Here is a 23385-nt window from a genome sequence, read left to right on the forward strand (position 1 = left end):
GCTTGTAATGAGCTTTAAAACAAAGAAAGGGGAACATAGGCTCAAATGGGCTATCAAAGGAATTAATTCAAGGTAGGCTCATTTGGCTAGAGGCTTATAAGAATAAAATGCCTAAATCATCTCCCAACATGCATGTGAAGCAAGAAGTATCAACAAGAGTCAAGCCAAGGCTATTGTGCAAGCAATCAATGGGGCAAAACACACAGAATAAAATAAATGTTGATGGCTCAAATTCTCACCAAGGGTAAATCTATCACTTTCAATTCGAACCTTCAAAACTAACTTGACATGTAGAGAAAAACAAGGGTTTCAATTCACAAAATGCCAAGAAACTTCTATTTCAAAAACAATTACCCATTACTTGTACATAACCCAAAATTCAAAGAGGAACATGCAATGTTGTACACAAACATAAAACCAAAATAACAAAATTAACCTAGAACCTAACAAACTTAAACTAGAAAACCTAATAAAATTAAACTCGAATACCCAACAAAATTAAAGAACAATCTTCTCCCCCCCCTCACACTTAAACAACACATTGTCCTCAATGTAGCACAATCATAAGATCAAGAACAATCAAAGCAATCAATAAAATTTGGACAAGTGCAATAAAAGTAAAAAAGGAGACAGAAGAAAGAAAACTCCCTAAGTCATGGCGGAAAAGAAGTAAGATGAAGTAAGGAGATCTTTTGAGCAAGGACAACCCCCAATGTGTAATTGGATGCATCGCACATTAGCTCAAATGGGGCTGTCCAATCAGGTGTTTGAATGATAGGGGTGGTAGTCACCGCATGCTTGAGGCAATCAAAAGTCTCTTTGCATCGGTCATCAAAATCAAACTCCACCTCCTTTTGCAGCAGATTGGATAGTGGAAAGGCCACCTTGCTAAAATCCTTGATAAAGCTCCTATAAAACCCTGCATGACCAAAAAAAGAACGAAACTCTCGCATGCAAGAGGGGTAAGGAAATTGTGAAATAACATTTATTTTTGCAGGGTCTACTTCTATGCCCATACTGGAAATGATATGCCCTAAAACTATACCTTGTTCTACCATGAAGTGACATTTTTCAAAATTCAGCACAATGTTAGTTTCAATGCATCTACTAAGAACTCTATCTAGACTATCCAAACATGTATCAAAAGAGGATCCATAAACAGTAAAATCATCCATAAACACCTCTATGCAACTCTCTAAAAAATCACTGAAAATGCTAAGCATACATCGCTGGAAGGTACCAGGGGCGTTCATAGGCCAAAGGGCATCCTCCTATAGGCAAAAGTGCCAAAGGGACAGGTGAATGTGGTCTTTTCTTGATCCTCGGGAGCAATATGAATTTGTAGATAACCAGAAAAACCATCAAGAAAATAGTAATGGGACTTACCTGCCAAGCGCTCAAGCATTTGATCAATGAAAGGCAAGGGAAAATTATCTTTTATGGTTACCTGGTTTAGCCTCATATAATCAATGCAGACTCGCCAGGAATGTCTGCTAAAGTCCATCCAATGGCTTTCTTGTGCTTCTTGAGAACTAGCAACAACTTCTCCTCTTGCTTAGCATCAAGGGAAGCAGAGATGATCACTGGAAATTTTTCCTTGTCTTCCAAGTAAGCATATTTGAGGGTTGCTGGTAAGGGCTTCAACTCTGGTGTGGGTGGTGGCTGAACAGTTGGAGGAACCATGGTAGGAGAAGAAGAAGGTTCCTCAGCCTGTACCTCATAAAGCAAGTCGGAAGTATATGTACTTCCTGCAACATGGTTAGTGCATTTTGACTCTAAAAAATCAACATCAAGAGGTACAACACCCAGAAAATCAGAATCAGATTCAAATTCAAATTCATTCTCAGCATAAAAATCAGACACAGGATCAAATTCAAACTCAAATTCAGATTCAATGCATAAGGAATGACATGTATGTAGATCAGATAAAAATGGATGTTTCCTACCAGAATCAAAATCAAACATATAATTATCAACAATTTGATCAATTATCTCAGCACAAAAAACAGAATGATCCTCAGATGGATGTTTCATGGCATTAAGAATGTTAAAATGAACAACAATATCACCAAATTCCATAGACAATATGCCAGCATAAACATCTATCTTGGTTCGGGCTGTTTTCATAAATGGCTTGCCTAAAATAATTGGAACTGAACCATGGGAAAATCCCTCTTCCATATTAAGAACATAAAAATCAACAGGAAAAATAAGTTCACCAACCCAAACCAGCACATCCTCTATGAAACTTGCGGGGTAAGCAACACTTCTATTTGCCAAATGAATCACTACATCTATAGATTGCAAAGGTCCAAGAGATAAAGAATTGAAAATGGACAGAGGCATGACACTAACTGATGCTCCTAGATCTAGCATGGCATTCTCAAATTTACTTTTTCCAATAATGCATGGTATACAGAAAGTACCTGGGTCCTTACATTTCTCAGGAATGTGAGGAACATATTTACCTATCAATGCTGACACATTTCTGCCCATGCTAATCCTTTCATTGCCTTTGAGCTTCCTTTTGTGGGTGCATAACTCCTTTAGAAACTTAGCGTATCTTGGAATCTGCCTGATTGCATCTAGCAGAGGTATGTTCACCTCTACTTTCCTGAAGGTCTCCAAGATCTCTTTTTCCACTTCTTCCATTTTTTTTTTGGAATTGTTCTAGGTGGGAATGGAAGAGGGATAGGAGGTTGCGGTAAGTCAGAATTACTAGAAGAAGGTCCACCTGCATGAAAATTTTTGTTAGGAAGCTTTCTCTTTTATGCAACTATCTCATCCTCTTTTTCAGGTGTAGAATGAAGCTTGACAGGTTCAGGTGCAGGTGCTGCTACTGGTGGAGGCACTTGAATTTGGTTGCCAGACCTCAAGGTGATGGCACTCACATTTTTCAGATTTTGCACAGTTTGTGAAGGCAATTTGTCAGAATTTTGGGACTGAGCTTGATTCATCTGAGTAGCCATCTGTCCCATCTGATTTTTCAGACTCTAAATGAAGGCTCTTGTCTCTTGCTGAAATTGCATATTCTGGATGGTCATTTGCCTCACTAACTCTTCTAAGGAAGGTTGAGGAGGAGCCTCAGTTGCTGGTTGTCTTTGTTGTGATTGCTGCTGCTGTTGTTGTTCCTACATTGGAGGAGGAACATATGGCTTGCTTGGACCAGCGACATTCTGAAAAGGAGGGACAGGCTGTTGTTTTTGTGAAGGACTTGTCCATCTCAGATTTGGATGATTCCTCCAACCTGGATTGTATCTATTGCTTGAAAGGTCATAATTATTATGTTGTTGTTGGTTTTGCTGCTGAGGAGGTCTATTATAAATGTTTGCAGCATAAGCTTCAGGTTGCTCATTGACTCCAGATTGCTGCAAAGAAGGACAAAGATCTGAATGGTGATATGCAGAAGAACATATACCACAGACTCTTGCAACAGGTGTAGATTTTTGATTCATGGCAAGCTGAGTTACTAGGTTGACCAAGGTATCAAGTTTTCCTTCAAGCTTTTTATTTTCAGTAGATGAAGATGAATCTGTGGCCACCTCATGGACTCCTCTAAGGACAATAGCATCATTTCTTGCACTAAATTATTGGGAGTTGGAAGCCATCTTCTCAATCAAATTCGTAGCTTCAGCAGGGGTCATATCACCAAGGGCTCCACCACTGGCAGCATCAATCATACTCCTCTCCATGTTGCTAAGTCCCTCATAGAAATATTGAAGAAGTAGTTGCTCAGAAATCTGGTGGTGAGGACAGCTTGCACACAATTTCTTGAATCTTTCCCAATACTTATACAAGTTTTCTCCACTAAGTTGCCTAATGCCTGAAATGTCTTTTCTGATGGCAGTGGTCCTAGATGTAGGGAAGAATTTCTCCAAGAACACCCTTTTAAGGTCATCCCAGCTGAAAATGGACTTGGGAGCAAGGTAGTACAGCCAATCGTTTGCCACTCCCTCTAGAGAATGAGGAAAAGCCTTTAAAAAGATATGATCTTCCTAGACATCGGGGGGCTTCATGGTGGAACAAACAATATGAAACTTCTTAAGATGCTTATAGGGATCTTCACTTGCAAGACCATGAAACTTGGGCAACAAACGTATTAGTCCAGTCTTGAGAACATATGGAACACCCTCATCAGGATATTGAATGCACACGCTTTCATAAGTGAAATCAAGTGCAGCTATCTCCCTAAGAGTCCTCTCACGAGGTGGAGGTTGAGCCATGTTCTCAGTATAAAAATTAGTAGTGGAATGCTCAAAAGTAAAATATTCAGAATCACCCTCAACAGAATGCTTAAAATGCACATAATGACCAGGATGCACACTATGCCTAACTAATCTATGAAAGGTTCTATCTATTTCAGGATCAAAGGGTTGTAAATCACCTGGATTGCCCTTAGTCATGCACTATATGCAGCAAATAATGTGTTTCTCAACAAGCACCTAATAAGGGGGTAAAACTACAACTATACTCAAACGATATCAAAATGAGCTGAAATTTTGTGAGTATCACCCTAAAATCATGAAAAGATAGCACAAAAAATTTCAAACAAAAATTCAAAGTCTAACTATGAAAACTACCTAAGAAAAGTTTAGAAAAATAGGACAATAATACTTGAAAAATAAAAAAAAAACTTAGTAAATAGCTGATTTTTGGAGTTTGGGAGAACCCAATTGACTTTCGCAAGTTGCCACAATATGGGAAATTTTTTTCTACCCCAAATGCATATATAATAATAGTCGTTTTGATACCCGGAGCAAAAGTTATGGCCGTTTTAAATTTTGCTAAAAATAAGTTCTCAAATTTTTTAAATCTCTCAAATCCAGCCACACCAAGTGTTCCTGGTATTTTTCACACAAAATATGAGTCAAAAGAACCTACCACACAAAAATTGAGCCAAAAATAACTACCCTAACTATCAAAACAAAAATCGCCAATTAAATTGTAAACAGTCGTCACTAATTCAGTCGCTAATGTAATGCTGTGTGAACAGTAACACAAAATCAGTCTCTAATTCCGTCGCTAAGCACTATTCACAGCAAAACAATAACTGAAACAGGGATGGCGCTGAACAAGGGGTACTACTAAATTGCAAAACAGAACATCAAATAAAACAGAATATCACACTAACACAACACGAACACACTAAACAAAAGAGTTAAACGTTAAACAACTAAACATAAAGCACGAATCACTAGCTATTACGAACCTTTGGACGACTGCTCCCTAGCAACGACGCCAAATTTGATCGAGACCGTACCCGAATCAAATAAACATTAAAAATGCAGTATCTAGTAAGTGATCTTAGATCGTCTCCCAATGAGCAATGATCAACCAAACGTTCATAACAAATAGTAGGAAATAGTAACAAATTGGGGGGGGGGGGGTTGTTTGCTTTTTTAAATTAAACGAGTCAAATTGAATTAGAAAATATCAGAATTAAAATATGTTGCTTCCCCTTGATTCACAAGCAAGTCTCTTATCCTAGGTTGCGAGAATTTATCCTTTATCAATTCAACCACTTAATCCAACCCAAAATTAAATTACTAAGCGAAATTTAACATAAGGCATTCATTATGTGATTAAGCAACAGATACACCAATTACTCATAAACGATCATTAAGCATGAACGTAAATTAAGCGCAGAGACAATTAATCAAGCACTAAGCATGCATGAATAAATAGCAACAAATTCAGAGTAATTAGTGAAGAGGAAAAACTGAACATAATTTAACAGTAATAATAGAACCTCAAAGAGAATTGTGCTTGATCCTCAAGAGAAAAGAGAGAGAGAGAAGAGCCTTAAACTAGAACCTTGGTGCTGTTATATATTCTTCAGCCCCAAGGCTTACAAATCTGTTTTAAATCCAAGCCCATTAATAAAATAAAATCTAGATAAGATAAGATAAGATAAGATCTAGATGAAATAATATCTAGATGAGATCAAATTTAGATAAGATAAGATAAGATAAGATCTAGATGAGATCAAATCTAGATAAGATAAGATCTAGATGAAATAATATCTAGATGAGATCAAATCTAAATAATATCTAGATGAGATAAAATCTAGATAAGATAAGATTTGGTAGAATAAAATAGTCTGCTCTCTTCAAGTCCAAGCCCAATTCTGGATTCAAGCCCAATTGCTTATAATTCTCCTGAAATTAAATTAAAAACACAAAATTAATCCAGTAGGCCCAAACGATAAAACTGCATAATTAATTTGACAATTAAGGCTAATCAGTAATTAAAATGGTGACAAAAAGGGTTAAGAAATATGAGAAAATGATGACACATCACTTTGTAATTGACCATTTTGAGTTTCAACAATAATATCTCTGTTCGAATTTGCATCAATATCAGCTACAATGAGTGCAGCAACTTCTGGAACACTTGGTACATTATATGTACGACCATCTTTTTCTCGACCAGCAATCAATTTGAGTATGACATTATGCACTTCTGTGTCTATCAATCTATCCCTTGGCACCCTGAAAATTTTTGCATGAGCATTGTTTTCATCCATCATTTCTTGCAAATTTGAGACAATATGTGCCTCAATTTCATTATAGTGGCTGAAAAACCAGATATTCAAATATATAAAAAATTAAGAGGATGTTAATGTAAAATAAACAATGGACATCAATGTAAATCAGAGATGTTATATTGGCATTGTGTTGTTAACTACCTCATGGTGTTAATTCTATTTTGAACTTCATTTTCTGTTTCATAGATATACAATTGTGCAAATTTAGGTTATTTTCCAGGTAGTGGTAATAGACTTCCAATCCTGTGACACAGTTTGCCTTGAATTCTGATTGTAGGAGGACCTCTTGAATGACTAATTGTTTTGTCAAATTTAATACCAGCAGAAGTAAATGCAAACATCATGTTATAAGTTCTTATTTTCTGTTGATAATTTTTTGCATGAGCTGTATTTTGCTCAAATAGAACTTGCTGCAGAAATTTAGGTGGATTCTGTAACAATGGAAGTTCAACCTTGCCATCTCCACAACATAGACTGAATCGTGGGCTTGAGGTATTTGAACGTTTTGATATGTTTTCATTATACCACATTTTAGCATTACAATGTCTACATTGCATGAGCTAGTCACCAAGATCAAAATATTCTGGAATAATAACATTATATATTAGACCATAATCGTAACTATAGAAAATTTAATTTTTATAGGAATGGCTAAAATAGATATTAGAACATTAACTGGTAGCGAACATCAAAATACTTGAAAATACGTTTTATTGTGTTATTTAAAAAACAAAATGAATTCTATAAGACATTTACCTCCTGTGTCCATTGAAGAATCATGATGCGACGATTCAAAGTTTGGATATCCAACTGAAGAAATAGTCAGAGATTCTACGAAAATTGCAGTTAGGTATTATGATTAGAAGTGAAATTAGTAAATCAATAAAGGAGATTTGTAATACTACCTTCTGTTGATCAAAAACTCTCATTCTCAGATGAATAACAGATATTAAATTCAAAACAGAAAAAGGATGATAGAAATAGCAAACAATGATAATGATTCAAATGGAATGATGAAATGGCATGCATTGCTATAATCTCGCATCAAACCTACGAATTCCTTACCTTTTCACAACAAACTATATATGGATATTGTATCAACATAATTGACTAATATGAGCTGAATATAAAAATATAAAAATGCTATCTTTGATAGCTTACAATGATCTTCAACATCGTGTGAAGCCTGATTGACAGTTGCATGGACACTATGCGGTGGTGTCTTTGATTGGTTATAATCATCTTCAGTATGGGATGAAGCTGGATTGACACTTGCATGGACACTATCCTGAACATTAAGATGGACCATTTGTTGTCTAATATGCTTTCTGTTGCTCTTGACTTTTGCTGAATAAGACTTGCTTATAAATCTATGGTTTTCCATGTTCTTGTTGTCTTTAGTTGATCATATTGTAGTTTATATTTGGATAGTGGAGTATAGTTGGAAGTAGCAATTATATTGGAAACTCAAATGGTAAAAGACAAAAACAAACACCAAGGATTATTGAGCACGTCGTAGTTGAACTTTTTTCGGTTAAAGGTTATTCAAATGAGGCCTGTCATAATTAACTTAAGCAGTAAGTAATGAAATGAAACTAAAAGAGTGTAATAACAAATTTTGAATTTACAGGTGGCAAAATCTGGATACTTTTAATTCAAATAGTAATGACACATGTACCTATAGACATGGATTGGTAACATCGATGAGGAACTTCATATCAAGTATGTTGTGACGGACAGAAGTAGCGTTCATTCATTGATAAAACATTTAGCCTTGGCTTCTTTAAAGTCATATGTTGTGTAATATTTAAAAAGTTAACGACATTACATGATGAATACATGAGAGCTATATTTGTTTCTTCCTGTATACATGCAGAACTGCATACCCGATTTTGCTTGATGCATATTATAAATTGACTTAAATTAAATTAAACTCAGGCTATTAAGCTCGACACAGGTGTTGACCGATAAGGAATTTGATATCAAGTATGTTGTGAGGAATAGAAGTAGCATTCATTCATTGATAAAACATTTAGCTTCCCTTTCTTTAAAGTAATATCTTGTGTAAATTTATAAAAGTGTAGGAAATTACATGATGAATACATGAGAGCTATTTTTGTTTCTTCCTGTATACATGCGGAACTGAATACCAAATTTTGCTTGATACATATCATAAATTAACTTAAATTAAATTAAGCTCAGGCTATTAAACTCTTCACAGGCGTTGACCAAATTTGTTAATCAAGACATTAACTCAATTATGAACAACGAATCACCCACGCATGCTTCAGTTACCATGGAATAAATAATGTTTTTTTTAATCTGTTATTTAAAAAATAATGAATCTTAATCTCGATTAATAAAGTAACACATCTCAACATTGTGCAAAATATATAAGCAGGATGTCAGGCTACAATAACGTATGCTAGTATAAGCGTAATGTTTGACAGGATCATAGATGAAAATAAAATAAAGAAAATAGTTCTATTACAATTTCCAAATAAAAAGGATGTTAGACTGCAATAGCCCATGCCATACAGGGTTAAACATCAAAATAAAACAAAGATAGTTCAATTACAATTTCCAAAAAACCAACAAAAAAGGAAACAGTGTTGGTTGTTCCTAACCAACAAAATCTATTCAATCTTCTCATGTTTTGCTAATTTGTTGGACGATAGCTGAGCTGGTGAAATCTGGGAGCTTCTTGCTTCATCATCACATTCATTAAATGGCTGTCGTTTTGTTGGTGTCAAGGGAAGTCCAATAAGTGGATCATGGTCTGCTGTTATAAAAATGGATTGCTCAATAGAACAAACAATAACAATAAGTTGATGCAAAAGCTGAACTTCATGCAAATGTCAGTCGGGATTCTTGATCCCATTCGATAATCATTATGCATGTGGATTAGAATCCTGGCCCAAATATCTCTATGCAAATATTATATTGCAAAGAGACGCCAAAACTTAAAACTTACAGATTCATCGTGGACAAGATCATTGGAATCAAATGGTGTTGTAGATTTAATCTTTGAACATGTTTGCATAAGATGTTGATTGATACCGGCATAATCGATGAAAAATGAATTAGCGTATAAATAAGATATACATATAACAATAATGAAGAAAAACAACTCCATAAAATAGCACCTCAGCATCAGGCAACATGTCTAGAACATCATTAATTAAAGTTAAGTCAGTGGAGCATTTCAAAACAACATAATTTTTATATTGCGGCTGGATTTTGACTTTGAAGGCGAGCAGATGACCCAGTAGTTTATCAAGTGCTTTTGGGGAGGCATTTAAATCCAGATCACCATCCTTGAACAGGAAAATACACAAATAAAATTAAAGATAATCCCAAGATTAAAATTTTTATTTTGAAATTATAGACACCTACTTCTATTTTGAGGGTATTGACTTCATCAGCTGACTGCCCAATCAATTCAGTGCATTCACGATCCCACAGGAGAAATTTTGTGCTTTCATCTTTATAATTGACCATCACTTCAACTCTATATCTGGAAACATATATAATAGTGTTAAATACTAAAAAGAAATTCAAACATAAATATAGTGGCTTAGAAATTTAAAAAGCAAAACAAAGACCTAAGCACAACTCGATCATTATGTTTGCCACATGGGCATACAAATGGTTCTGTATAGACATCTGTTTTCTTATGGCACTAAATGCAAGATGCATAACACCATGAATGATTGTCCATAACAATCCTCGTGATTGTGCCAACAGTAACACAAAAAAACTCCTGCAAGAAATATGACAGCTATAAAATTCAGCAGGAGGCAGCCAAAGAAGCAATAAGCAAGTTAACATATATAAGACAATTACTTCACAAATGTTGTTTATCTCAGAAATGCTCTTTGCCTCTGACTTGGAAATGAATGCCTCCCTTGATGATAACTGAGCAGAACCTAAAGGCTGCGAACTCCACTGGGAACGATGTGTCAAAACTGAGCGGATCTCAATGCCCAATTTTGAAAACCTATACATACTAAATCAATAATAGACAGAAGGAAAAAAAACAACCATATATTAATAACAATAGGAGGCAAATACTTCTGATTGAATTCTTCAATTGGTGCCACTGGCTCATGAATAGTCAATTTTGAAGCCTTCAAAGAATTGCTAACTGAGCATGGATAGGATCCTGCACCACTCAGAAATAAAAGCATAAGTTGGATCCAATGAAGATGAAAAACAACTAACTATATATCATAGTATACCCTGACCCTCTTTAATTCTGGCATTGGTCAACAACACAATAATAGGCCCTTCACTCTCATGGTGATCCAAGTATTCCAGAAATTGGACACAATAATCGTCCTATAGAGTGCAAGACAACAATTGGTTACTGAAAAAAAAAACAATTGATTATACAAACAATCAATTAACAACATACAACCATACAATCATACAACCATGAGTAACTCATACAACATATCAGACGTTTACCTCAAATTCATAAGCTTAAAAACAACTCTCTTACTTCTGGGTGAAATATGACGAAAGACAACCTCATCAACGACATCAATGATGTCTAAAAAATTAAGTAAAAATCAGTAACGGAAAACAAAACCCACAAACACTGGTGATGAAATTAGAAATTTAAATCTAGCTGCGCTTACCTACTAATAGGTCAGACTGTAATTGGCCAGCAATGACATCCGAAAAATCTACAAATCTATACTTTTTAAAAGGAAGGCCATCCAATTCACACTATCTGACAACCGTAACTCCAATAAATGTCAATTTATATGGATGATCACAAACTCTGTACTGTCCATCATTCTTACTGACTCTAAAATTATGCATCACATAAGTACAACCTTCCTTCAAATCCATTTTCCATGCCTTTAACTGGTCTTGCTTATAGACCACATGGATCTGATCACCTGATGAATAATAAAATAATCTAATTAACGGCTACAAACAGAGACAATTCATGAACAAAAAGCACAAATTAAAAGCATACGTCAGAGTCAACAATGACAATCTCAGCTTGTTCAGACCTGCCCAACGTCCCAACAAACCAGAGCTCAGTTATCCTTACAACAAGTTTCAAAGTTTCTTTAGATCCATCAATGGTTTTTATCTTGTCAGCAATACGTGCCATTAGTCTGAACAAAAAGTCAGACACATACATAGAAATTGAAACCACAAAACAACCACATAACATGATAACAACAAAAAATAGAATGTTATTTATTGAAATAAACAATGATAAGTCAAACCATAAATATGATGACTAAGATTAAAAGAATAATTGAGATGACCTGATTCTGTTTTTTTGGACAGCCAACAACAGCACCAAAAAGGAACAACAATATATAGTATTTATCAAACATAAAATATTTTTGTCATGATGAATAACAACATAGAAAACATGAATTAAAAAAACAGGGAATAGGCAAGCATGCATAAATATGGACCAAAACTTAAGGGCCCACAACCAAAAGACATTGTAGGCATGGCTATTCAAGGTGACCTCGATAGGAAAATAGTACTCTCGCAATGATACCTTAGCTATTACCCGATTTTGTTTGTCCTGGCTAAAAACATACAAAAAATAACACCAGCCAACAGGCCGATCGTAAAAAAGCGTAACAAACAAACATGCATAAATAACACCAAACATGCATGCATGAAAACAAAACACCTGCGACTGTAAACAAATGTAAAGAAAAAAACAGAACCGCAAGAGCTCAAACCAAAATGCACGACAATAGGAAATCTCCACAAAATGGAAACTCCGAGTAGCTGGAAAATTTAAACATAAGAACCAAGAAAAGTTTAAGCAAGACCAAATGTGCACAAAATGGAAGGTCTGAGAGCAATTAAAAAATCAAACTTTAAATAATGGAGGAACAAAAACAAAAAAGAAAGAAACCAAACCAAGGAAAGACAACAATGAGAGAATGCGCAAAGACAGAGTAAGAACTTTCTTGTTCTTGAATGATCGAGAATGCATGCAAAAGGTGGAGTAGTAGTTGAAGGAATGACCGGGAATGCATGCAGAAAGCGACAGTTGGAGCCAGACTAAAATACCCAAAAAACCAACAAATTGAGATTTTTTCCCTCGAATGTGTTTTATTTGTGTGTGTTATTTATAAATAGATGTCTAATAATTGTAGTGTTGAAGGTGAATTCGTCTTGCTGAAAGTTACAAATGTTTGTATTTGTATTAATTCAGGTAATTACAATTCTATAAAAAAAAAATACAGGGTATAATAGTAATGATAGTATTTCAGGTTAAAGCATAACAACACAAAAAAAAACCTTAGATAGAGTTTATTCATAATAACAATAATAATAATAATAGTAATAATGAATATAATAAAATAAAATAGAATTTGATGGAGTGGTCACTGCTAATGAATAGGAAAAAAACACTTGTTGATTTGCATAGAAATTTTTAATAGAAATGGTTAAAGCAACAATGTGTTCTTTGAATTGAGGAATCTCCCTGCAAGAATACAAATGGTTGTACCAATTGATGATCTTAAGAAGACAAATTCTTGTAAACTTTTAAGGCCCAATTTAAATATAGTTGTAACAATAGACTTCTGTTATTCGTAAGGAAAATGATATCACGATTTTTTTTAAAAAAATTAAATTTAAATCACCAATATAATAATCAGACATGGTAAATTTAAATAATGTAATTAACATGTTACACTAAATTGTAGATTTTTTTTTAAATATCGATAAAATAAGTTTGATTTTTTGTTTTAAAAAATAAATAGTTAACACAATTCTAGTCAAATATTTTTTATCTACAAATACGTGTTTGTAATTTTTATTTTTTTATGTAAAATTTGTATAAAAACAAACTATGGTAACCATATTTTATTTCCATAATTCATACTAATATTAATTATTTACTATATCTATGCTAACTCATGAAAAACATTATAAGTTCCATGATAAATATTAACAGTCAATAAAAAAGACACTATCAATATAATTAGAAAGCATGGTTTTGGGAAAATATAATAAATGCATTATATATATTGAATGACAGAATTAAAACTTTAACTCCAGCTATATATATCCAAACATGTAAAATTGATATAATTAACAATATGACATGTATGATTATACATTTTAAATGAAAAGCAACAAAAAATTGTTTAAAAAATGGAAACAGAAATTGGGAAAAAATGCATATAAATTGTGCCGAAAACAATGTAAGAAGAATAGCCTTGCAGGAAAAAAAAAGTTTATAAAAAACAGTGAGCAAATAATAATAATAATAGTATTTCTGATGTACGACAAAGTTGGTAATTTTTTTTAAGTACATAATAGAAATAAAATGATGAGCAAGCTTAATTAACATATAAATAGCAAAATATAACTAAATAGAATTGAAGGATACTTAATTAACATGGTTAAACCTTGGTAGGCAAAACCATTGAAGAAACAAAATAATAAACCTGAAATTGTCTGATACTGTAATGTATTTGATTAACAACATTAATAAAAACATAAAAGAAATAAACAAAAAAGAGTCCGTGTCCATGGTCTCTGTGCATTATCTTCAGCTGGAAAGGTCCTCATCATCTATATAACTTCCTTTCTAAATACAACTTCCCATACATGTTCGTCAAATCTGAAGAAGAATATTACCTCATCTCCAACCATTAAATTATTTTCAGAGAGATATTGGAACCATGGATGGGCAACAGATGGGACACCATCCTGCATGGTGATTTGCCATTGTTGCCGTTTGCCATAGCCTCTCCGAAGAGGAATAAGTTTTTGTGATCCAAACAAAAAATTGAAAGCTGTTGGTGGAAGGACCTGCATCGAAAAAAAAAATAGTGATCATACGACTGAATGTTTTCCCTATATTGTATTTACAACACTCAGGGTTATTTAAATTTAACCAATATAAAGACAAAAATTTAATAATAGAATAGGTTTGCTGTCATAAAGAAAAGTTGGGGTGAGAAAAATAACAACATATAGTCAGCGTTAAAGCAAAATAAAAGTAAATAATTTAATAGTATGAACATAATTGGGTAGCTAGCAAACCATTACCAAAGGGAGGCTCTGTTGCATCATGTGTTCGGTGACATCGGCTATAAAGATGTGTCTCCTGGTTGCTAGAACCGACCTTGGACGGCGTTGCCCAAGGATAGGTCCAATGACATCCACCTCGAAGGTAGTATTTTTGTCACCACTAAAAAACCGCATTATGACACTGTCATCAATGTCGTGAGTTCTTCTAAACTCTTTTAGGCTATCAGAAAAAAAGTATCGGCTGCCATATCTGCGAAGCCTAACAAAATGTGTGGTTCCACTATACTGAAATAAAACATACGTCGAATAATGTGGCCTCCACTGTCTATGGTAAGACAGTGGAACCTCAATGATGTTCTGCAGAAAAACATGTTAACATTAATTAAAAGAATTTTGTTTCATATGAAATAAGACAACTGCGAAAATGGTTAAATGTTGACCTTGGAAACACGGAATGCGGCCAAAAGCCGTATTGTCGCCAACCAGTTTGATCGGTCCTATAGCACAAGAAATAATAAAATTTGTCACAGAACAAAATAGGGAATAATTTATCAAAAACTGGACAAGAAAAAATAAAGCACAAATATTAGACATCAAAATCTAGTTTTTATAAGTCAAAATATGAAAGTAAAAGCCAAATTGTTTGTATTGTGCATATTAGGGCAGGCAATATTCAATGGCCTATGCTACAAAATTTCTATGACTTTGAATTTTTAATGTAGAAAAAGGTTTTGTTCTCAAATTAGTATTATAAATTATAAAACTGGGATAGTGATTTATATATGACCTTTAACAGACAGCAGTCCTTCAATAAGGATCATTCATAAATTATAAAAAACGTAATGTTGTCAAAATATTCAACATGCATGAGCGAGTATAAAAAATTAGGACCAATATATGGAAACATCTTGCAATTTAATACGAAGCAATAGAAGAGATAGGGAGAAAAATGTATCTTTCTCTGGTCTAGCAGTCAAAATAGGAATTAAATTTGGGAGTCAAAATTGGTAATGTTAATCAATATGTCATCTATAACAGATAATAAGCTTTTAATCCATATGTAGAATAGCAGAGGACAAAAAAAAACCTTGCTTGTAGCCAAGGATGAATGTGAAGTCATGCTTGTCTTAGTTGAGTTGAAATGTGAGTTGGACCGGGGGTTAGTGCTATAAGTTGTTTAAAATATTAACCTACTTGATTAAAGTTCTTCTGGATGGCAAATATAACTGAGTAAAAATGATTGGATGTGGATGTGTGGAAGCGGAATGTTTTTTGGAGAAGAAGTGCGGGAGTCACAGACTAATTGTCGAGAAGACGTAATTGGCGGAATGGTTTTTGTGGGAATTTTGTAGCATTATTCATGGCTGGCTTTGAGGATTGTATGTGAAGAGTCATATATTATAATGATAATGATAAATATATGAGATGATATTTTTTGTAAATTTAATGTGTATGAAAATATATAAAAGAAATGACTATTATTGAATAATAGTTTGTTTTGGTTGATAGATCAAGTAACGACTATTTTTTTGTCTTGCTTTTTTTTCAAAATCAGGAAAATTAAAAATAGTAATTTAAAAAAAAAACTATCAAAAATTGGAATAAATAATGGGCACAAAGTTTTTTTTTCTTACACATATAGTTTTAATTGGAATGAGTTAATTGGTTTTAAATTAATTTAACTTATTAAATATATCATCAATTAACTTAGATATAAATGTATGGAAAGAAAAAAAGTAAGAAATTGTTGTTCCAAATTTGGATTTAGACAATTAGAATCATAGAGAAACGATTAATATAATATAATAATTACAATAATATAGGTATATAGTGTTTTGACAAAATAGATATAAATGTAGGGCAAGGAAAAAAAAGGGAAAATTGTTTTTTCAAATTTTGATGACAATTAGGATAATAGAAAAGTGATTAATATGATATTATAATTACAATTATAGAGGTATATAGTGTTTTGCCAAAATAGCAAAACAAAAGAATAACAATATCCAAAGTAGTATAGAAAAAAGTTGCCAAAATAGGCATTTTATTAACGTTGTAACAATCGAATGTTGTTGTAGACTGCAATATAAATTGGTGGTTGATTTGCTGTCTGAGACCATTTGAAAAAACACAACTTACCATTTGAGTATGCTATCTTAGCAAGAGAAGTTATATTTGGTGATGTTGCAAAGAAATATAGGCTTAAATAGCTAAATGGAGAGGACAAAAGAATAGGATTGAGTTAAGTATCTAACAAAGTTGTTAATATAATTGAATTAAATGTGAAAAAACCAGTACAGCAAAATGGCTAATCTATGATGGTAATCAACCTTAACATGGATGAAACAGAAGAACTTTGATTGTGTCATATGTGGACATACATCGAACAGCTACAGAGGCAAACACATAAATTATATATATGTATCTGGTCTAAAAACACAACATGTTGGGATAGGTTTTCTTTTTTTGATCAAGTAAATCTGAAAACAGAACATGGATATTACATGGTCTGTAAAACATAAGCAGTTGAATAGGCAGCAAATAAATATGAGATGACTGCAGCACAGAATGCCTAAGATGAAACTATGTTGATGTGACCATCAGTTGTTTTATTCTCGAATAGCTTTTATAATTTGTTTCAATTAAATGACAGCAAAGAGGAAAAACATGGATAGGCACCAGAATATATAGAAAATAAGAGAATGTCGAAGCTTCCTAAAATGAAAACATCTACAGTTAGGAAAGGATAGCTAGAAAGAACTTAAATAGAAGGCATTAATAATGTGAATGTAGAAGCAAGCTTCATGATGATGAATCAAGTTGATTCAAGAAGTTTAGATAATGACAAAGATGTAGACAAAAAGCCCAAAGAATGATTTCAAGATTAAATCAAGAACAAATTCAAGAATCAAGAAAAGTTTGATTTCAAGATTCAAGAAAAGATGAATTCAAGTTCCAAGAGAAGAAATCAAGAAGACTTCACAAGGGAAGTATTGAAAAGATTTTTCAAAAAACAACATAGCACAGTTTTGTTTTTCAAAAGAGTTTTTCTCAAAAGTTTCTAAGTTACCAGAGTTTTTACTCTCTGGTAATCGATTCCCAGTTTCCTATAATCAATTACCAGTGACAAAGTTTGATTTCAAAAGTTTTCAACTGAATTTGCAACGTTCCAATTGATTTCAAAATGGTGTAATCGATTACAAGATATTGGTAATCGATTACCAGTGCATCTGAACGTTGGAATTCAAATTCAATTGTGAAGAGTCACACCCTTTCATAAAAAGCTTTGTGTAATCGATTACAAGGATTTGGTAATCGATTACCAGTGACAAGTTTTGAAGAAAAATCAAAAGATGTAACTCTTCCAATGGTTTTCAGGTTTTTCTAAAGGTTATAACTCTTCCAATGGTTTTCTTGACCAGACTTGAAGAGTCTATAAAAGCAATACCTTGATTTGCATTTGAAGACAACTTACAATACTTACAACCTTTACAAACAACTTTTCCACATATTCTTTTACAACCTTTGAATCTCTTTGAACTTCTTCTTCTTCTTCTTCTTCCTCCTTTGCAAAAAGCTTTCTAAAGTTTTCTGGTTTCCGAACCTTGAAAACAAAAGTGTGCTATTCATCCTTTTCTTTCTCTTCTCCCTTTGCCAAAAAGAATTCGCCAAGGACTAACCGCCTGAATTCTTTTTGTGTCTTTCTTCTCCCTTTTCCAAAAGAACGAAGGACTAACCGCCTGAATTCTTTTGTGTCTCCCTTTTCCCTTGTCAAAGAATTCAAAATGACACAATCTGAGAATTCTTTTGATTTTTTCCTTTCCCATAAAAAAAAGATTTCAAAGGACTAACCGCCTGAGAATTCTTTTGTTTCCCTCTTCATAAAGTTTCGAAGAACTAACCGCCTGAGAACTTTGTCTTAACACATTGGAGGGTACATCCTTTGTGGTACAAGTAGAGGGTACATCTACTTGGGTTGTTGTGACTGAGAACAAGGGAGTGTACATCTCTTGTGGATCAGTTCAAGTGGAGGGTACATCCACTTGGTTGTTCAAAGAGAACAAGGGAGGGTACATCCCTTGTGGATCTTTGCTTGTAAAGGATTTTACAAGGTTGAAAAGAAATCTCAAGGACCGCAGGTCGCTTGGGGACTGGATGTAGGCATGGGTTGTTACCGAACCAATATAAATTCTTGTGTTTGTCTTCTTCTTCCCTACACTCTTTAATTTCCGCTGTGCACTTTAATTATTGCTTTTACTTAAGGTTATGTTTCTATTTCTGTTCTTTACTTTCTTAACATTTTAGTAAAAGCCTAAGAAGGGTAGATTTTTAATTAGTAAAGATTCGTTAATAATTAATTCAACCCCCCCTTCTTAATTATTCCGAGGCCACTTGATCCAATAGTGAACTATTTAGACATCATATATAATTCAAAAAGCTGTGTAAGTACCAACTTAACAGTCATGTTAAGCTGCATCATATTGTACAATGATGAAGTGGATATAGCACATGATTTTCTTATCAGGGATCAGTTCTATTCCCCTGGTTTGCAATTTTTTTGGCATCTATACTTTTTCCTTTTGCAAAATAGAAATAAAATTTAAGCTAATCTGGCAAATAAAAAAATTAAACATTTATAATATATCTAATGTTCAAAGTCAAATAAGTAAATAAGAAAGAGACCATGTAGTTGAAAAAATGTTCATAAAACACAAAAAGAGAGAAAAATCAAAGCACATAAACTAAATCTAGTGGTCCCAATTCTTTCTTCGGCGGATGACAATTTCCCATATTTTGTCAATGCTCCTGTAATAGAAGGAGACTTCATCACCATGGGAGAAATCATTATCTGCAAGGAATTGATACCATGGTTGTACAACATATTTGCGCCTAACTCCACGGTCAACCACCATGACATTCCACTATAATGGAGGTCCAAATCTTCTGAGAATGGTCATGTGTCGACCGCAGACATTTACATGTGGCATGGCACGGTTGGGGAGCCTCTGCATGGAAAAAAAAATAGTATGATATATGAGCATGAATTAATAAGCAACATTAAAGAGGTTTTCATTGTTACCAGTGGTCCTGGTGCACTAAGCATTGATTGTGTGATTTCAACTGTCCAAATATATTGTCTTGACATCAGTTGTGGCCTTCCGCAAGTCTGACATTCCAGTGAGGGAATGAAATAAAGATCAAACATGGATTTGTTGTTCCATGCTAAGAATTTAATCATCACAAATTCAAAAATTGATAAATCTTTTATGAATTCGTGCAGCCCTTCCGCAATGTAGACTTTTGCCTGATGCTGCCTTAGCCTGATTTGGTATGTTATTCCATCATATCTAAAATTCATAAACTCAGGGTATTCTGGTGCCCATTGTTGGTAGTAAAAAGAGGACACTTCTATCATGTCCTGCAAAAAACCATAGCAAGAAAGCAAATATGAAACTACATGAAGAATAAAAACAATTGGTATGTAACATTACCATATCATTGCGGAATACTGCAGTGAATTGTAGGATTAATGGTTTTGTGTGAATTGGATATTGAATCTGCAGTGAGAGGAAATGCAAAAATTAAAATCAAGTATGGTACTAAAATAAGAAAATTTAAAATATCTGGAGAATGACAACAACATAATAAAATGAATGAATGTATCATCGAATGACTAAAATGAAAAACTTCTAAACTTAACAAATATGTGGTTATAATCTTTTGGATCAAACTTTTAGGGTGATACTCATGCCTAACTTAACAGGTCACATTAAGTCTATTTTGGAATTAAACATTGAGATGAAAGCAGGCTGCTGACGTAAAGTATCTTTCGACTGGAATGTAGATTAACAATCAGAATAGAAAAGCTATAGCCAAGTTTTTGGATTGTTTACGTTGGTCAGAAAGTAAACAAAGTTATAATTTGTTGGACTATGTCTACTTTCTAGTTTGGTTACATGTCAGATTCCTCATATGATAAAATAGAATAGGACTATGACTGTTTTCTGGTTTGCTCTAGAATTACAGCGTCCAACTATTATTGAACATGAGAGATCAATATAGGTCCAAATTTCGAAGTTTAGCAGCATAATTCGCTATCCAGACACAATTGAGGTAAAGAATAAGCGTAAAAAAAGGATTTGTACGGTGATAAGACACTCAAAGTCATGAAGAAACAGAGCAAATAACAATCCTACCAGCAAAATATTATATTTAATTGCTATCTATTAGTAGTATATTCCAAATTAAAAGCAACATATAGTACTATATTGTAATTTAATATCAATAAACAGAGCAAATAACACAGGAAATTGGGTATTTATTGTCTGCTAGTAAAAAAATAACAAAACAATATTTATAATAGTTGACAATAGTAATAAGTCAAAATATATCTGTGCATGCATTCAAAACATAAAGCAAGGAAGAAGTCTTGGTTTGATAGCTAGAACAGAATAGCAAGAGACAAAGAAAACCTAGGTATGAACTGACAAAAGGGGTGCACAGGTTTTAAACTGGGATTATAATGTTCAAAGTAATTTGAAAAAGTAAGCGAGTAATTGCTTTTACATTGACCTTGCTTGTAGCTGACGATGAATCAGAACTGGTACTTGTCTTCGTTGAGTCAGCTGATGATTCTGAAGCCATTCTCCGAGCCGTTTTAGTATTTTTTCTTAAAGGAATGAAGACTGAATATCTGCTGAGTGCTAAAGAAGTGCTCTGTGGAGAATAAATGTTGAAGTGACAGTGGTTGGTGAAAATGTGTAAGTCGCGGAATACGAAGGGGTTTGAGAATTCTCGAGCATTCAATGCAGCACGGCAAAATTGGATGTGGAGAGTCATCTAAATCATTGTGAATGTATCTGTGGTGGTGTAGACATCCAAAGTGATTATTTTTTGTTAACCGAATGTCCAAAAGCAACAATGATATTTATAAAAATGCAGGGAAACAAATATATGACAAAAAAAAAATCAGAATGTATTTAATATTACAGATGTTAGCAAAGTAATATGTATAATAAATATATAATTTCAGAAGGTAAGTTTTTTGGTATGATGGAAAGCTTTTTTAACCAAATTAGATGATTTTTAACTATACATATATGCATGTAAATGGGTGACGTGCAATTGATTCTAAGTTTTCATTTGATTAAACGCAGTAATGGAAATTGGACGTTAGTATAAAAATGCTTAACTAATGAGCGTCGGTTAAAATTAACAAAGTTCATGAGTTTTTTCATTCCTTCCAAGTTTGTGTGTATGATTAAGAATTAAAAACATAGATAAAAAAAATATGTCGATGCATATGGGCGTGAATCATTTATATGCAATTATTTGTAAATAGAGACAAATAAAAGTAAGATCGAATCAATTAATATGGAAAAATATATTTTGCATGGAAAATGTTTGATATAGTTTTTTAGTATGATAACTCCTACACTGTGAAGTAGAGTGCATAGTTATCTGTTATCTATGATACACTTCAGCATCATGATGGGTTTTATTAAATTAGGCCTCTAGTGACTTGGTGTTTTTGCATGCTCTGAATCACAATTATTGATTTGATAGAGTTATAAAGTACGGGAAAAAATTGTCTAAATTGAAGTCCTAAGACTATAATTCAATATTAATAGCTAGGAAAAATGACCACACATACAGGAATCATGACACCTGTCTACAGAGCCATCGGAACCTGAGACTGATTAGAAGGGTAATTAATATTGAAGATGTTGAGTGTGCACCAGTAGCTCGTTAAGCTAGGCTGTAAATTGTTTTTAGTCAGCTATATAACACATATTATTAAGTTTGATGGATCTTTTTTTTCTTCGTCAGAGGATGTTGAATAAAAGATTAGACAAATGCTAGTTTTATTGCATCATGTGTAATTCCTGAAATGCTGCATCAAGACTATTTACATTAGAAACAACTGAGAATTGAGTCCAATTCTTGTGACCATATGATATCTGTAATAGCATGGTAATAATCGATCTTATTTCCTATTACACATGCCCGCAGCCTACAAACGCATCACAGATTCGATGACTAACTTAGCACATCCACAACTTAAAAGGAAAAGAATGCAGTGAGCCAATCCTATGACACATACCTGCCAATTAACATCAATCATGGCCATAATGAGAAGAATGTAGCACATGATTTTCCAATCAGCTTCAGAACTGATAAAAAAAAAATATATAATATGTTAGAAAATCACTGGCAATCCTAACAGCCACAAGGTCAAATTCCTTCCCCAAAATAGCCACTCTAATTAATCATTTTACTTCAACTGTGCATTATCTGTATTATTTGCTCACCGTTTTTTTATAAACTTTTTTTCCTACAAGACTATTCTTCTTACATTGTTTTCAGCACAATTTATATACATTTGTTTTCCAATTTCTGTTTCCATATTTTTAACATTTTGTTGTTGCTTTACATTTAAAATGTATAATGATACATGTCAATGTCATATGGTTAATTATAACAAACAAAATAAGCCAAACAAAAGAAAAAGGTCGGGCATGCACCTTAGGACCAGATAACATAAAACAATGTTTGTGAAAAGTTATACAGAAAGACAACAACCAAATAATATAATGTTTGGCGAACACCACAACTTGGAAATAGCAGGATTTTGAAACAACAAAGATAACTTGAAAGCAGACAAATTCATTTAGCTGCAGAAGGGCTTGCTAGTTTGCTAAAGGAAACTTGCACGATTGAAATGTCACAAGTCATTGCTGCATGACCCAATTCATCAGATGATAGACGCTTTGTGGGTGGCAAGGAAACCCTTAGAAGTG

The 23385-nt window shown here is 33.4% G+C and overlaps 1 non-coding gene and 1 pseudogene across 1 annotated transcript; one reads left to right on the forward strand and one right to left on the reverse strand.

The window, feature by feature from the left end:
* Positions 1-21229, reverse strand: part of LOC114398614 — a 34668-nt pseudogene extending 13439 nt beyond the window's left edge.
* On the forward strand, positions 3739-3845 carry LOC114401059. Its single transcript, XR_003664175.1, has one exon. It is a non-coding gene; the product is annotated as a small nucleolar RNA R71 (small nucleolar RNA).
* Positions 21230-23385: the final 2156 nt, after the last annotated feature.

This window comes from Glycine soja, chromosome 19 (genome assembly GCF_004193775.1).
Source record: "Glycine soja cultivar W05 chromosome 19, ASM419377v2, whole genome shotgun sequence".
Lineage (NCBI taxonomy): Eukaryota > Viridiplantae > Streptophyta > Magnoliopsida > Fabales > Fabaceae > Glycine > Glycine soja.